Source organism: Rousettus aegyptiacus, unplaced genomic scaffold, assembly GCF_014176215.1.
Source record: "Rousettus aegyptiacus isolate mRouAeg1 unplaced genomic scaffold, mRouAeg1.p scaffold_m13_p_7, whole genome shotgun sequence".
NCBI classification, from domain to species: Eukaryota; Metazoa; Chordata; class Mammalia; order Chiroptera; family Pteropodidae; genus Rousettus; species Rousettus aegyptiacus.
This window is the reverse complement of record NW_023416310.1, coordinates 72,618,776-72,633,446: the sequence shown is the minus strand read 5'-3', so window position 1 is coordinate 72,633,446 and position 14,671 is coordinate 72,618,776. Positions and strand designations below refer to the sequence as shown.

Genomic DNA, 14,671 nt, shown 5'->3' with positions numbered 1-14,671 from the left:
GGCCCCGCACCCACAGCTCCCCAGCTCCTTGGTGCCCGCCCCATGGCCTGGGCCCCACTCTGCCTCCTCAATGGTGTCCCCCCAAATTCACATCCACCCGGAACTTCACAATGTAACCTTCTTCAGAAATGGGCTTTTTGTAGATGCCATTAGTTAAGGGCCTCAGGCTGAAGCGTTCTGGATTGAGGGTGGGCCCTCAACCAATGACTAGTAGCCTCATAAGAAGAGGAGGGGACGCAGAAGGACACAGAGAAGACCATGGGACAATAAAAGCAGAGATTGGAGTGAAAGGGCCACAGGTCAAGGAACAAATGCCCGGGGCCACCAGGAGCCTGAAGGGACAAGGAAGGGCCCTTCTCCGGAAACTTCAGGCGGGACGCAGCCCTGCCGACACCTTGATTTTGGACTTCCGGCCGCCAGAATGAGAGAATCTATTTCTGCTGTTGTGAGCTACCAAGTTCGTGGGGATTCGTTACCGCAGCCCCAGGGAATTCATCTGCTTGCCGTCCCCAGTCTGCGCCGCCGCGCCCCCTGCCCCCATGTAGGGAGGGTCTGTCGGGTCAGATGGCATTCGCCCCCCTTCTCGCCAGCGTCTTCAGGTGAGGCTCGGAATCAAACCCGCCCTCCATGCAAGGCGTCGGGCGCCACGCGGCCTGAGGCCCTGCCTTCCTCTGCATTCATCGCCTGCCTCACCGGGCTCCACCCAGGAATCGTCATTTCCTTGGAAACTTTCATTTCTGGAAACTTCGGTTCCCAGGAAACCTGCCTGAGCTTGTTCCCTGTTCCCGGATCACTGGATGTCCGCACGGGTGATTTTGCCTCCCAGGGGACATTGGGCGATGTCTGGAGACATTCTGGGTTGTCACGACGTGGGGAGGAGGGTGAGCCAGGGAGGCTGCTCATCACCCCACAGTGCACATGACGGTGCCCCGCAGCAAGGAATGATCCTGCCCAAAATATCCACTGTGCCAAGGGTACGAAACCCAGTTCCAGATCTTTCCATAACTCGCTTCTCCTTGTTTTGCAGTGGCCAGCTCTAATACCACCTCCTGGAAGAGGCCCTCCCCGACCATCTTCGTACAGGGGCACCTCCCGCCGCCCCCTCGTCAGGTCAGTGGCTTCCCTTTCTTCAGGGGCCTCTCGTCCTCCGAAGCCACCGCGCATGTTAATTTTCACTCGCTGTCCGTCTCCTCCTGCGAAGACACCCCGGAAGGTTTTTCGCAGCCACTGCAGATGGAAATTTCACTGTCTGGCCATGTCCCCACCGATCCGCACCCCCACGGCTCCCGGGGAGTCATTAAGTGAAGCTTTGTTCTTTCCCATTTAGCCAACAGATATTTTTTCCCCTCTCCTGGGTCTTCGTGCGGAGGTGAGCGCTGCCGGCCTGGACCTGTCTGAACAGTCGTCGCTGGGAGCAGTCTTACTGGCACTCGCCGGTCTTGCCGGGGCTTGAGGGCGGCTGTGTGTTCGCCCGGCCGGGCCTCACGTGGAACGAGCTGCTCTCCCCGAATGCACCTCACGACCGGGCGTTTCCTCCCGCTCTGCGCACGCGGCCCCAGAACCAGGAGCTGCCGGAACCGAGGTCCCAGCACAGGCCTCCGCCTCCACTGGCTCAGAGTTAGAAGCCCAAAGGAACAGAAGGGGGCCGCCGTGGGCGGAATCGTGTCTGCCCCCCAATTTACCCGGCGAAGTCCTGAAGCCCATTACTCAGAATGGCTGTGTTTTTGGAGCTGGGGCTTTTAACGAGGTGATTAAGTTAAAGAAGGACAGGTGGGTGGGCCCCAAGCCATTGCGTCTGGTGTCCTTCTAAGAAGGGACAAGGACACGGACAACCCCAGGGGGAGACCACGTGAGGACGCAGAGGGAGAAGACGCCCGTTTTCTTTACTGTGGTGAAATATGCAGAAAACAAAATTCGGCGTAACCACCTCGGGTGTGCGGTCAGAGTCCCCATGTGTGCCACCGCGCCCGCCGCCTCTCTCCACAGCCTTGCCGCCGTCCGGAACGGAAACTCCGTACACATTACATGCTCACTCCCCACTCCCCCTGCTCACCCCACCGCCTTTGCTTCTCGATGTCGGGGCCCTCACTTGGGACCCTGGAGACCGGAGGGCCAGGACTAGAATCTTCTAGCAGCTGACACCGGCCAGAGCCCCTGAAATCTTAGCCGGGGCTGTGGGCTGGAAAACCTAAGGTGTAGCCTCTCCATGCAGCCCAGGCTTCCTCAGAAAACGGTGGCTGGATTCCAAAGGGAAGCCATTGAGAGAGAGAGACAGAGAGAGACAGAGAGAGAGACAGAGAGAGACAGAGACAGAGACAGAGAGAGACAGAGAGAGACAGAGAGTCAGAGAGATAGAGAGAGACAGAGAGAGAGACAGAGAGGGAGAGAGAGGAACATGCCAAGCAGAAGCTGCATCCTTGTCACGGCCTTGTCCCAGAAGTCACACAGTGTCGCTCCGGCTGTGCCCCACTGGATGGGGCGGCCGCAGGGCCCTGACTCCTGGGGAAGGCGCACGGACTCCGCTTCTGTGGGGAGGCAAGTGCGGCAGCCTTGGTAAGAAGAGCACGGAGCGTGGATACACACGCTGGCGAGGCCATCTTTGGAACACACAGTCTGCTGCCTGTGAGGAGGCTGGCGGCGTAAGAGCCGAGAGGTTTCCAAGTGAGGAAGCGACCGGGGAGAGAAGCCGCCGAGCCTGGGGGAGGTGCGTCTGGGCTTATAGGAATCCAGGACTTTTCACGGTGGGTACAACGTAGCAAAGACAGTCGGCGCTGGCCGGAGAGGAGGCTGAGGCTGGGCCACCACCGCGTGGCCGGTGTGGCCGGGGCCGTGAGGGCTGCCTGGGCGCCAACACCGCTACGGACAAGCCCGGCGCAGGACGCGGGGCCCAAGCAAGGAGCCTAGCAGAGAGCCAGCGTGGCGAGGAGGTCGGAAGCCGCCAACGACGGTCTAGCAAATCAACGAGGAGAGACTGGGGGCTTCACAAGATGATGCCAGGGTGACCGGTTAGGTTACCGTGAAATAAGAATGAGACTTGTTGACTCTCACTTTATGATATCAAAGTACAGTTCAGACGGATTAAAGAATTCAGTTAAAAATATGGAGCCGCAGGGAACTAAACACGTTTAGGAGAATGTGCGTCTGAGCCTGGGGAAGGGCAGGTCGCCCTGAACACGGAACTGATTGAACCGCCCACAAGGGAAGCGACTCATAGCAGGTCCCTCTGCTGCGGTGTGGGCGACGGGGGACAGTCAGGAACCCCTCAAGTCCAGAGGAGGAGAGCTGGTTAAATGACTTACTGGATACAGCTGTATGTGGAAATGTCATGTGATCATCGAAAATCACACTCTTAGGTAATAATTAAGAATATAAGGTGTGAGAGAATAGGAAATATCTATTGGCTTCTGCCCTGCTTCCTGGCATGGAGCTAAAACCCTTGTAAGGTCCTCGGGGGTAAGAGCACTAGGAGCATCTTGTACTCTAATAAGGTGACCCTTGGTGGGCTCCTGGGTGGGGCTGGTCACCAGGAAGACCAAGCTGTGATACAAGCTTGGAATTTTCAGCCCCAACCCCCCATCCTCCAGAGAGGACAAAGAGGACAAATGGAGTCAATGACGGGTCACGCCTATGTGAAGAAGCCTCCAAGAAATCCCAATAGCAGGGGGTTCAGAGAGCTTCTGGGCTGCTGAACACATCCGCACCTTGAGGGGACGCGCCCCAGCTCCGCGGGGACAGAACCCCGCGTTTGGGTCCCTCCTGGACCTTGCCCTATGCATCTCTGCGCTGTTGATCTGTATCTGTTATCGTCCCCTTTATTACACAATAAGCCACTTGGTATTGGTAAGTGTCCCCCTGAGTTCTGTGAGCCACTCTCACGAATTAATGGCACCCACGGAACGGGTCGTCGGAACCTCTGAGCTCTAGCCAGCTGCTCAGAACGCGGGTAATAAATACGCCGGGTTTGTAACTAGCACCTGCAGCGTGTGGGGGGACAGTCCTGAGGGACTGAGCCCTTCAACTGCGGGATTCGACCCGACCTCCAGCTAGAGAGCGTTAGGATTGAGTTACAATGTAGGACATCGTGCTGGCATCACAGAAAATTGCTTGTTTGGGGGGAAACTTCCACACATTTGGTGACCGGAACTGCCAGAAGTCAAGTGTTTTTTGTGCGTGAAGATGACAGGTAAAAGACAGAGAAAACTGGGGCTTTCTCTATATAATAAGGGAAAAACTAAGTTTTCCCTTTCCGTGGGAAAAATGCTCATGCTGGATAAGTGAAAAAATAAAGTGTATTGCAAAATATTGTTAATTATACCACGTTATATTTTGCTGTAATTTGAGTGAAGGCTGAGATTCTTGCTTACCATGCATTCGGCTAAGCAGTTTATATGCAGTAGATCATTGACATTTCCCAAGGACCCTGTGAGGGGTAGGTGCAGTTAATATCTTCATTTCACAGGTTAGGGGACCGAGGCACAGAGAAATTCATTTGTTTGCCTGAGATGGCAATTAAGCCAAGCAGCCGGACTTAACCCAGGTCTCTGTGTCTCCAGGGAGGCTGTGACCATGTAATTTTATAAGAAACCAACCTCTCAAAAATGAATGGAGAGGGGGCTACTGGAGGAATAAAGACCCGAGTGACAGCTCTGGCTGTGTGTAGGAGGTGAGGTGACTTTCCACCCTTTCTATAAATTTATGAAACACACATAAAAGGATGGGCATATGGTACATAGAAGTCCACACAGGCACGCTCGGAGCCCTGTCCTCTCTTGGGGTCTCCGACTGATTTGTAACGGCGAGCTCCAGGGGTCCCTGTGAAGATACATTCGTAAAGGCCCAGAGCCTGCGGGGCTCCAAGAGACGACGGCCAGCAAACCCTCAGGGGCTGCAGCCCAAGAGGGTTTGAAAGCAGTTTCTGAAATGAGTCGCCATTGCCCTAAGGGCAGCAACCCCTGCGACGCCTCTCGCAGACTGTGCTACCAGAAAGGCCACCAGGTGGCGCCCGGGAGCCTGGTTTGATGACTGGTCCAGCCCAGCGTCGACCCTGGTTGCCATGGATTCACAGGGCAAATAGTGTATGATTCCACTTAGATAAGGTGCCTAGAGTTGTCCAGTTCTTAGAGACAGGAAGGAGAACAGTGGGCGCCAGGGCTGGGGAAGGAGAGATGGGAGTTAGTGTTTAATGGGCGCAGAGTTTCCGTTTGGGGAAGATGAGAAAGTTCTGGAGATGAGCGGTGGCGATGGCCGCACGACCACGCGAAGGCACATAGCGCCGCCGAACCGTAGGCGTAATAAGTGGCTAAAATGGTACATTTTACGTTAGGTACATTGCACCGCAATAAAACCCAACAGTGACAAGACATACCACTTGTCTTGAAAATAGGTAAGCTATGTTTCACGCTGGGGGGAAATGCAGGTAGGTGCAGACGGCGGCCGTGAGCTCTGAGGACCTGGACTCAGATGGGCACAGCGCCCTCAGAGGGCCCCAGCCTCTGCGAGCACGGCGCTGCAAAGACCGGGGTGCCCCTGTCCCCCAGCCCTTCCTGCAGGCACGAGGCGCACCGGCCGCCGCCGCCTCGCGGGGCCCCGTGCTTCCCCGCCCCCTCCACCTGTCAGTTGCTCTGCCTTCAACACGCGACCAGACAAAGGGAAGTCGTCCGCAGCATCTCTACACTTTCCCATGGTCTGTCCGCTCTTCGATCACCGGCAGGTGTAATTTTACAGAGTTCTACTCAGCACAGACACGGTTTTGGATCCCGCTTGTTTTACTTCAGACGCCGTGGACGTTTTTAATACATCGCCGCAGTCCTCGTGGCTGTTATTTTTAAGAGCTGCGCAACGTCCCATCCGGTAGATGTACCGTCGTTTATTGTGCCATCCTCCTCCCTCTGGACGTGTGGCCTGCTTTTAGTCTTCCACAACTTTAAGGCGTGGACTGGCCAGCCGAGCATTTTGATGCATCAAGTTTTGTCCCCGAATCTCAAGCCAGCCAGGGAAGCCGTACCCCAGTTGCCTCCCACAGGATCCCCAAGAACCCTAAGAGATAGAGCAGGAGCTTAGATAGCTATGTTTGGGGGAAGACTGGAACCATCGGCGGACCCAACACACAGGCAGAAGGGAGCAGACACTGAGTTACACAGACACCTACTCAGGCCCCATAAGTTGCTGCCAAATAGATTCAGACCAGGAACCCCAAGACCAACCTCAAGTTCGAGAATTTTCCAGAAGGATCCAGAGAACTCAATAAAGCCATTACACTCATGGTGGGTCATAGGGACACCTGGGGAAGTGCTCCAGGTAGAGGGGACGGCACATGCAAAGCCCCTGAGCGGAAGCGCCCTGGGTACACAAGAAACAGCAAAGAGGTCAGAGAGGTTTGAGGAGTAAGTGAGGAGTAGGGGAAAGAGGTCAGGGGGCGTGGGGGTAGGAGATCACCAAGGATCTGGTCAGTTCGGATTTCACCCCAGGAGGGCGTTGATCTCAGGCAAAGCTTCTTTTCATAAAAACAAAAACAAAAACAAACTCAGCTTTATTGCGTTATAATTCAGGTACCACACACCTCATCCATATAAAGTTTACAGTTCAAGGGGTTTGGTACATTATTAATTTTTTGAAGTGTGGTAAAATATATATAACATAAAATGTGTCGCTCCAGCCATCTTTACGTGTAAAATTCAGCGTCATTCATTACCTTCACGAAACTGTATAACCGTCACCACTGTCTACCAAACAATGGACCCCATTAAACAATAACCCCGCTGTTCCAGTCCCCACCCCGGCACCCCGCAACCTTGATTCGACTTTCCATGGATGGATTCCTCTATTCTGGGGATTTCGTATAAATGGAATCATACACGACTTGTCCTCTTTTGCTCAACATAATGTTTTCATGCTGTTTCCATGGTGTAGCATGAATCAGAACTTCGTTCCAAGGCTTCTGTTTTTAAAAGGCCATCTGGCTGCCGTGTGACAGCCCGGGAGACGAGGCAGGGAAGGGGCGGAAGCATGGAGACCAGCTCGGAAGTTACGGCTGTCATCCCGGAGGGAGGGGGAGAGGGCGGCTTTTTGAAAATTAAGTAAAACCACAAAGGAAAAAACAGATATACTGGAATACCTCGAAATTAAAAACTTGTGTCCATCAGAGGATACCGTCAACAGAGTGAAAAGGCAACTCATGGAATGGGGGAAATATTTGTAAGTCATGTACCTGATAATGGGTTACTGCCCAGAATATATAAAGAACTCCTACAGCTCAATGACAGAAACAAACAAACAAACAATCTGATAAAAATAGGCAAAGGACTGAAATAGATATTTCTCTGAAGATGATACACACATAGCCAATTAGCACACGAAACGAGGCTCAACATCACTAATCACTAGGGAGCTGCAAATCAAAACCACAATGAGATACGACTTCGCGCTCATTAAGATGGCTACTGTTTTTAAAAGAAAAACAAACAAACAAAAAAAAACAAAAATGACAAGTGCTGGCGAGGATGCGGAGAACTTGGAACCCTTCCGTGCTGTCGTTGGGAACGTCGAACGGTATAGCCCCCGTGGAAACCAGTATGTTCCTCAAAGAGCTAAAAACGGAACTGCCATATGATCCAGCAATTCCTCTTCTTGGTATATACTCACAAGAATTGAAAGCAGGTTCTCAAAGAGAGAGTTGCACACGCATGTTCATAGCAGCCTTATTCGCAATAGCTGAAATGTGGAAGCAACCCAAGTGTCCACTGTGGAATGAATGGACAAGCAAACAGCAGTGTATGCGTACACCGGATGATTCTTCTGCCTTAACAAGGAAGGACATTCTGACACGGGCTGCGACATGGATGAACTTCGAAGACATTGTGCTAAGTGAGCCAGTCGCAGAAACATAAAGCGTATGATTCTACCTGTATGAAGTGCTGAGAGTGAGCAGTCAGGCTCTAGAGACAGAAACTAGAATGGTGGCTGCCGGGGCTGGGGGGCGGGGGGAGGCGGAGGGGAGGTTATTTGTTTAACAAGTGTAGAGTTTCAGATTTACAAGTTAGTTATGAGGATGGATGCACAACACCGTGAATAGACTCAATGCCAGTGAACTGTACACTTAGACATGGTTAAGATGGTAAATTTCATGGTCTGTGTGTTTTAACACAATAAAAAAGAAAAAAAAATTAAAACCCATTCGACTAAAAAAAAATTAAGATTTCCTTTCGAAAATTCAACAGAAAACTGGAGCTCTGCCAACCCGAGCGTCAGCGAGTGGCTTCGGGGGCAGACGCTGGCGGGCATCTCGGGGAGGCTCGGGAGACGGGACCCTCTGCTGGCAGGAAGGGAACAAATCGGAGGGCGCCGGCCCTTCCCTTCTCGCAGGCGGCACAGTCAACACCGGTCCCGTTCATCTGACCCTAAACAAAGCACGAGCTGCGGAGTGCAGGAGTCATTTCTTCCCCACACGCTGTCCGCTCACTGCACGCACAGGTTCCCGCGTGTCACGGCCTCTCTGCTCCCCGCCGCTGCCCGCCGGTCGGCCTGGCTCGCCCTAAGTCCAGGCTGTGGGGCTTGAGGAGAAGTTTTAAACTTTCTGTTTAAACCATAAGGAATTCGATCTGGCCGTGCATTTTCCCCAGATTTAGCCACTTACGCCGTTTCATTTGCAAATATCATTATGTATTCTCTCAAGATAAAAATAGCAAGAAGCGATGATTCTGTGGGCCCATCTGATACTGATCCATTTGAACACAAGGCCTGGGGTCCGTACGTGGATCAGCTGAGGTTGTATAAGAGTGGGAAGACCCACGGGGGGGGGGTGCACCTGGTTTCCTGGACACCTGGAGGGCCCCTCCCAGGAGCTCCCAAAGGTAAGCCTGGGGTCCCCACTGCGTCTTTCCAGAAGGAGACTGAAGGCCGAGGGTGTGCTGCCAGGAATGTGGGGGCGGGGGGATGGTGCCATGTTCCTGAGTGTGGGCACTACCTGGAGGACCAAGGCCAGGGTGGGCCCGAGAACCTCCGATGGGCCCTTTCTTGGTGGGCTCGGGACCCTCTTTCAGGCCAGACCCTGGTGACGAGCTGGGAGGAAGAGCAGCTGTGGACACGGCACGCACAGACGGGCCTGCCCACCTCCCTCCTGGGTACATCGTGCCCACGGGGCGGTCACCAAACTCACTCTGAAAGACCACGAGGCTCTGTAGGACCGGCACGTGGGTCCTCGCGATAGCATGGCCTGTGGTTAAGAGCCATATAGCAGAGTCCGTGACTGAGTTGAACTCTGGGCCCAGTGACCTTGAGCAAATCAATTCCTCTCTCTGGGCCTCAGCGTTCTCATCTGTAAGAAGGGGAGATTAAAGCATAGTCCATCCTAGGGGCTGTCGTGATGTTTAAGTGAATTAATTTACTTGCAAAGCACTTAGAATGATGCCTGGCACAGATCAGAGTAAGTTCCATATGATGTTATTATTATTACATTCTAATGAATGGAGACAGACTCCCCTCCCCTCCAAAAAATAAACTTATACATAAGATAATTTCAAAGCTATAAGGTCCATGAAGAAAATAGCCCAGAGAAAGAGAGAACACATTTGAGAACACAATAACCTGCCAATCAGGACGTTTCTAAGGGCTGTAGGAGAAAAACCGTGATTTCCAATAGAGTGGACTCTTAAATATTAAGACTTAATGATCCAAGGAATGTGAATATTACACCTGATACCTTCTCCTTATAAAAACTTGAAACATCTCGCATAAGGCTTATCAGCAGCAGCTCCAGAGAGGGGATGCGGCTCTCCCAGGCCACCACCCTCATCCGGGACACCTGCACCATTCCGCCTCCACGGATGCATGTTAGTTCATGCCGCCTGGCCAGACCCCAAGGGATTTGTAAGTTCTCCCATCTGTTAGTTAGACACGTTCTTTTGAGTTCCACGAAAAGGTCCCATTGAGACCCGCTCTCTGCGGGGACCCCTGCCATCCCCCGGCAGAACACCCTTCCCAGCATGGCTATTTCTGTCTTCCTGTGAAGAGAGTCACAATGACCACGCAGAAAAGCTTTTCCTCACCCTCCCCTGCGGCTGCGAACCTAATACCTATTTCCAAAGCATGAGCTCAGCGTGGAGGCAGCGCGGTCCAGGGACCCACTCTTCTTGATTAAACAGAGAACGCCTTTGCCAACCAGAAGTCCTGGATTCCGGACTTGGTGTTGGACTGGATTCAGAGTCTGTGTGGCCCTCCTGGCGGGGAGCCAGTGCAAGTCAGCTCCTGGGATGGTGACCAAGAGTGCGTTTCCTGTCCCCACACCGTGCGTGTGGACGGGCCCCGAAAGCGAGGCCTTCCTCCCCTCCCTCCCATGCCTGTTTCTGAGGATGCCGCCCTCATCACCAGAGCCTGGATTCTCGGGCTTGGGTTCCAAGTGGTAGCAGAGCATATAGGAGCTCTAGGACAAAGACTTGCTCTTGCTTGTCACTTCTTAGCCCACCCATGGTGATGACCCAAGGGACATCAGTGCTGCAAAAGGGACGGCAGTCTCCTCTTTTCCCTACATGGGGAGGGTCCTGGAACGTCACCGTGGACACGCCTTAGGTCACTCAGTCCAAATCTCTTGCTTTCTGATGAGGAAACCGAGGCTCAGAGGGGCATGGCTTTACCGAAGGACATCCCCTGGCTTCAACTCCCAGGCCCTGCTCCGGGCACGGAGACCATGCCTCCTCCCATCGCATCTGGGATGTAAGCGAGTGGACTACCTCGAGGAATGGTCAAAGCCACGGTTAAGTGCACTGGCCCTGGGCTCAGACTGACAAGGTTCATTCAGCCTTTGCTCGGCCACTTACCAACCCCAGGACAACAAACAGCCGTTTAACTGCCATGGAATAGCCATTTAGCTTCAGGGAGTTCATTTGCAAAATGGAGATAAAACTAGAAGTCATTTCACGCAATAGATGCCCAGGGTCTGACCTGTGGTTAAGCATTCGATAAATTCCAGATATTATGGTTATTAATACTGACATCTGTAATTGCAGCCTCTTTGTGAATCAGAGAAAGTTTATATTCCGGGGAAAGAAAAAAGAGCAGTCCTTCGCTACCTGTGGCCAGGTCTGTAAATCTGGAGCATGTCTTATTTGGGGTTGCCATTAGCATCCACTCATGCCTAGAAATAGCAGATAAATAAAAAAGTCTGGTTGCGATGTCTACTTCCAGACATAGTACTTTGACTCCTCTTAGAAGAGGATATTTAATATGATTTCCTTAATGAACATATGCCTAATACATCCGATAAAACCCCCAAATCCCTTCACACCTGCTAGGATGGCTATAATTTTCAAATGGAAAAAACAAACAAACAGGTATTAGAACGTGGGAAGAGGAACTCTCATGCATCGCTGATGGGAGCGTAGAGTGGTACAGTTCCTGGGCCTCTCTGTGCAGGCCCCCTAACTGGGCCCTGTTCCTGCAGGCTGGTCCCTCTCTGTGCAGGCCCCCTAACTGGGCCCTGTTCCTGCAGGCTGGTCCCGAAGGTCTGTTCAGGCTCTGCCCGGGGCCGGAGTGACGAGGCGCCAAGGCCTTCCTTGAGGCGAGCGACTCGGATGGAGTGGACACTGCGGGGCTGGGACCCCCTGCGCCCGGAGCTCGTGCGCCCACCCGCCGGCCGGCAGCAGCGCACGGCGGCCCCTGCCGAGCCCGGCCCCCTCCTTTATCCCTACAGGGGTCCCAAGTGTCCCACGGTTTCACTTTCCACACTTTCCGTGACCACAGTCGACCACGGTGTGCAAATATTAAACGGAAAATTCCAGAAATAAACAATTCCTAAGTTTTCAATCGTGTGCTATTCTGAGCAGCGTGAAGAAACCCTGTGCGGTCCCTCTCCGCCCCGCCCAGGATGTGAATCAGCCCTTCGTCCGGCACGCCCTTGCCGTGTACCTGCCCATCACTTGGCAGGTCAGTTATCAGATCGACGGCTGCGATACCACAGTGCTTGTGTCCAAGGGAACTTTATTTAATAAGGACCCCAGAGTACAAGAGTAGCGATGCAGGCAATTCAGATATGCCAAAGGGAAGCCGCAGAGAACTTCCTTTCAGTGAAAAGGTACGGGTGAGAACGAACACAGTGTGTCTAGGGCTCAGTGCTATTTGCGGTTTCAGGCATCCCCTGGGGGCCTGGCAACATGCAGAACGCAGATGAAGGGACTCTGTGTTGGTCTTATCATTATGAAGGCCCCAGTCTGGTTTACTTCAGGGTATTTAATTTCTGCGGACCTGGGTCTAAGTAGGGCTGTGATTCTCAACCAGAGCTGATGCTGTCCCACTGGAGATGTTTGTAGTTGTCACGACTGGGGGGAGGGGCGCTATGCGCATCTAGTGGGCAGAGGCCGAGGATGCTATTAAGCACCCTACAGTGCACAGGTGGCCACCACAATAAAGAACAATCCCATCCAAATGTCCACGGTGCTGAGACTGAGAAGCCGAGAAGCCGTGTGCGGGGTTAGTGGCTCGTGCATGTTGGAGTTTCTGCTGGCGAGGAGCGAACAGAGACCCCGCGACCTCGGCTCCCCTCCCGAAGCGGACTTCGGCAACCATCTTTGCAGCTTCTTCCTCCTCCGAAGCAGAGGCTGCTTCCCACAAGGAGAGCGGCCCATGGACATGAAGCGGGCGGGACGTCTGTGTTCGGCTTCATGCGCTGGGACTGGCGAGGGGAGTCGCTTTCTCTCGGCTGGATGTCAAATTTATGAATCACGAAAAATGTTGCTGTGATTAACCTCATTTGTTTTGAGCAATTCTGTTTCTAAAACTCAGCTACAGTGACTTAAGGGGTGTGTGTGTGTGTGTGTGTGTGTGCGCGCGTGCACACACACGTGCGCACCCGTCCGTGTTCAGCTCTTTGGGGAGCTGCAGAGAGAGAACCAGAGTTGTTTTGCCCTTGGCTGTATCATCCTTGTAACAATTGGACTCGTTCTCTCCATGAAGTTAAGCCGGGAGGAGGGGTGGAATTAAAGTGCCCAGGAGAGCTGCTCTGAGCATTTCACACTCTCATATTAGGGAAATGGGTCACCTCCTCACCACTGCTTGATCCACTTGTCTGCTTGGGGTCAGAAGCAAAGACCAACCAGGACCTCCGCAAGAGGTCCGTCCCTGCTACATACAGGGCGGGGGGCGGCAGAGTGTCTGGCTCCTTATTGCACACAGACATCGGCCTGGCGTGTGGGATCCCATTTCGGCACCTTCAGAGCCTCTGCCAAGCACATCTATTTTGGATCTCACAGCCGTGATCGCACTCGTTGGGTGGGTGTGCAGAGCTGAGCATGAGGACTTTCTGACCCAGCCCACAGGGACACTTCCCTCCCAGGCCCAGCCCCTGGCTCCTGTGGGTGGGACCGCGTGGGCAAGTCTTCCTTCCCCTCATTCAGGAGGACCATGCGCACCATCCACGGGCTGCACGAGGCTGGCCTTTCTCGGGATGGCTGAACCACCGCTGTGCAATTAGCAGTTGATGTTTCTTGGGGTGGTCGGGGTGCCCTCCAGTATGCACCCAGAAACGCCATCCTGGTGATAAAGAGGGTAATCCTTGTTTCTAAGAGGCAGTTATCAAGTGTCTCTCCCTGCCTGGGCAAAAATTCTTCTGGACAGCTCAGGGAAATGAGACAAAAATTGTTCTTTTCACATCTCTGAGTTTCACGTTCAACTTGGGTCCTGCTGTGGGTGGAGACGGACAGAGACCCCCCGCCCCACCTCCCCACGGAAGCCAGGCGCCCTGGCCCCTGCCTGAGCAGGTGAGCAGCGAAGAGCACTGGGCAGCTTAGAACCCAGGTCGTCTCCATGCTCAGTGTCGCACAGCATCCGCCATCAGCCGCTCGCCGGCGTCTTCAGCAGGGCCAGCCTGGAGAGTGTTGTGATCGATGCACGCAGAGTTTGAAAGAAATTGGAACTGCCCATATCGAAAATTTTGGAGATTTTGTGTGGAAAAAAATCTGCACTTTCAGAGTCTCTTGAGAAGTCGGCGTATCTGGCCACACTGAGCCCACACGTGGGCCTGGCAAGCGTCCCCGGACTCAGCCTCGGAGGTGGCCGCCCCGCCCACGCGCCCCTCTCGGCTCAGGCCCTGTGGACACTGGAATGCGCCATTCCTGCTGGAAAACTGCAATTACTCCAGCGGGTTGTTCAGACCCAGAAGGGCCCTGTGGGGCCCCCGAGGCTGTCCCGAACGTTCACGAGGTGCTTTCCCACCTGACCTGACCCTCCTAAAAGCTCTCAAGAGGGGAACAGGACATGGTAACTACCTGAGGCAGGAGGTCATCTGGGCCTAATAAATATGCTAACGTGATGGGCCGAGATGCCTGCCGAAGGATCCCCTGGGAGGAATGGAGGCGCCATCTCTTGGATAGGTGCTCGAGCCTGGATTTGGGAGCTTCTTGGTCCTGGGTCAAAGCAGACACACAGGAAGACAAATGGAACCGTAGAGTAAAAAAGGACTGGGTGAGAGGGGAGAGCCGGAGGCCTTTTCCTGAATGCCAAGGGGCAAAACCGTGGGACTAAACCGTGGGACTGAGGAGCGCGTAGGCGGGAGGCCGGCTCGCCCAGCCGGGGTTCAGCACCGCGGACAGCGGCGACCCCTGGTGGACGTGGCGCCGCATGCTCCCCTTTCCCTGAACTTCACAGCGGAAACTCCCGAGGAGAAAATGATTGAAAGCGGAGTAGG

General features: G+C 53.7%; 1 pseudogene; it reads left to right on the top strand.

Annotated features, from left to right (window-relative positions):
• The first annotated feature begins 128 nt into the window (after positions 1-128).
• On the top strand, positions 129-4,282 carry LOC118600315 (annotated as a pseudogene).
• Positions 4,283-14,671: the final 10,389 nt, after the last annotated feature.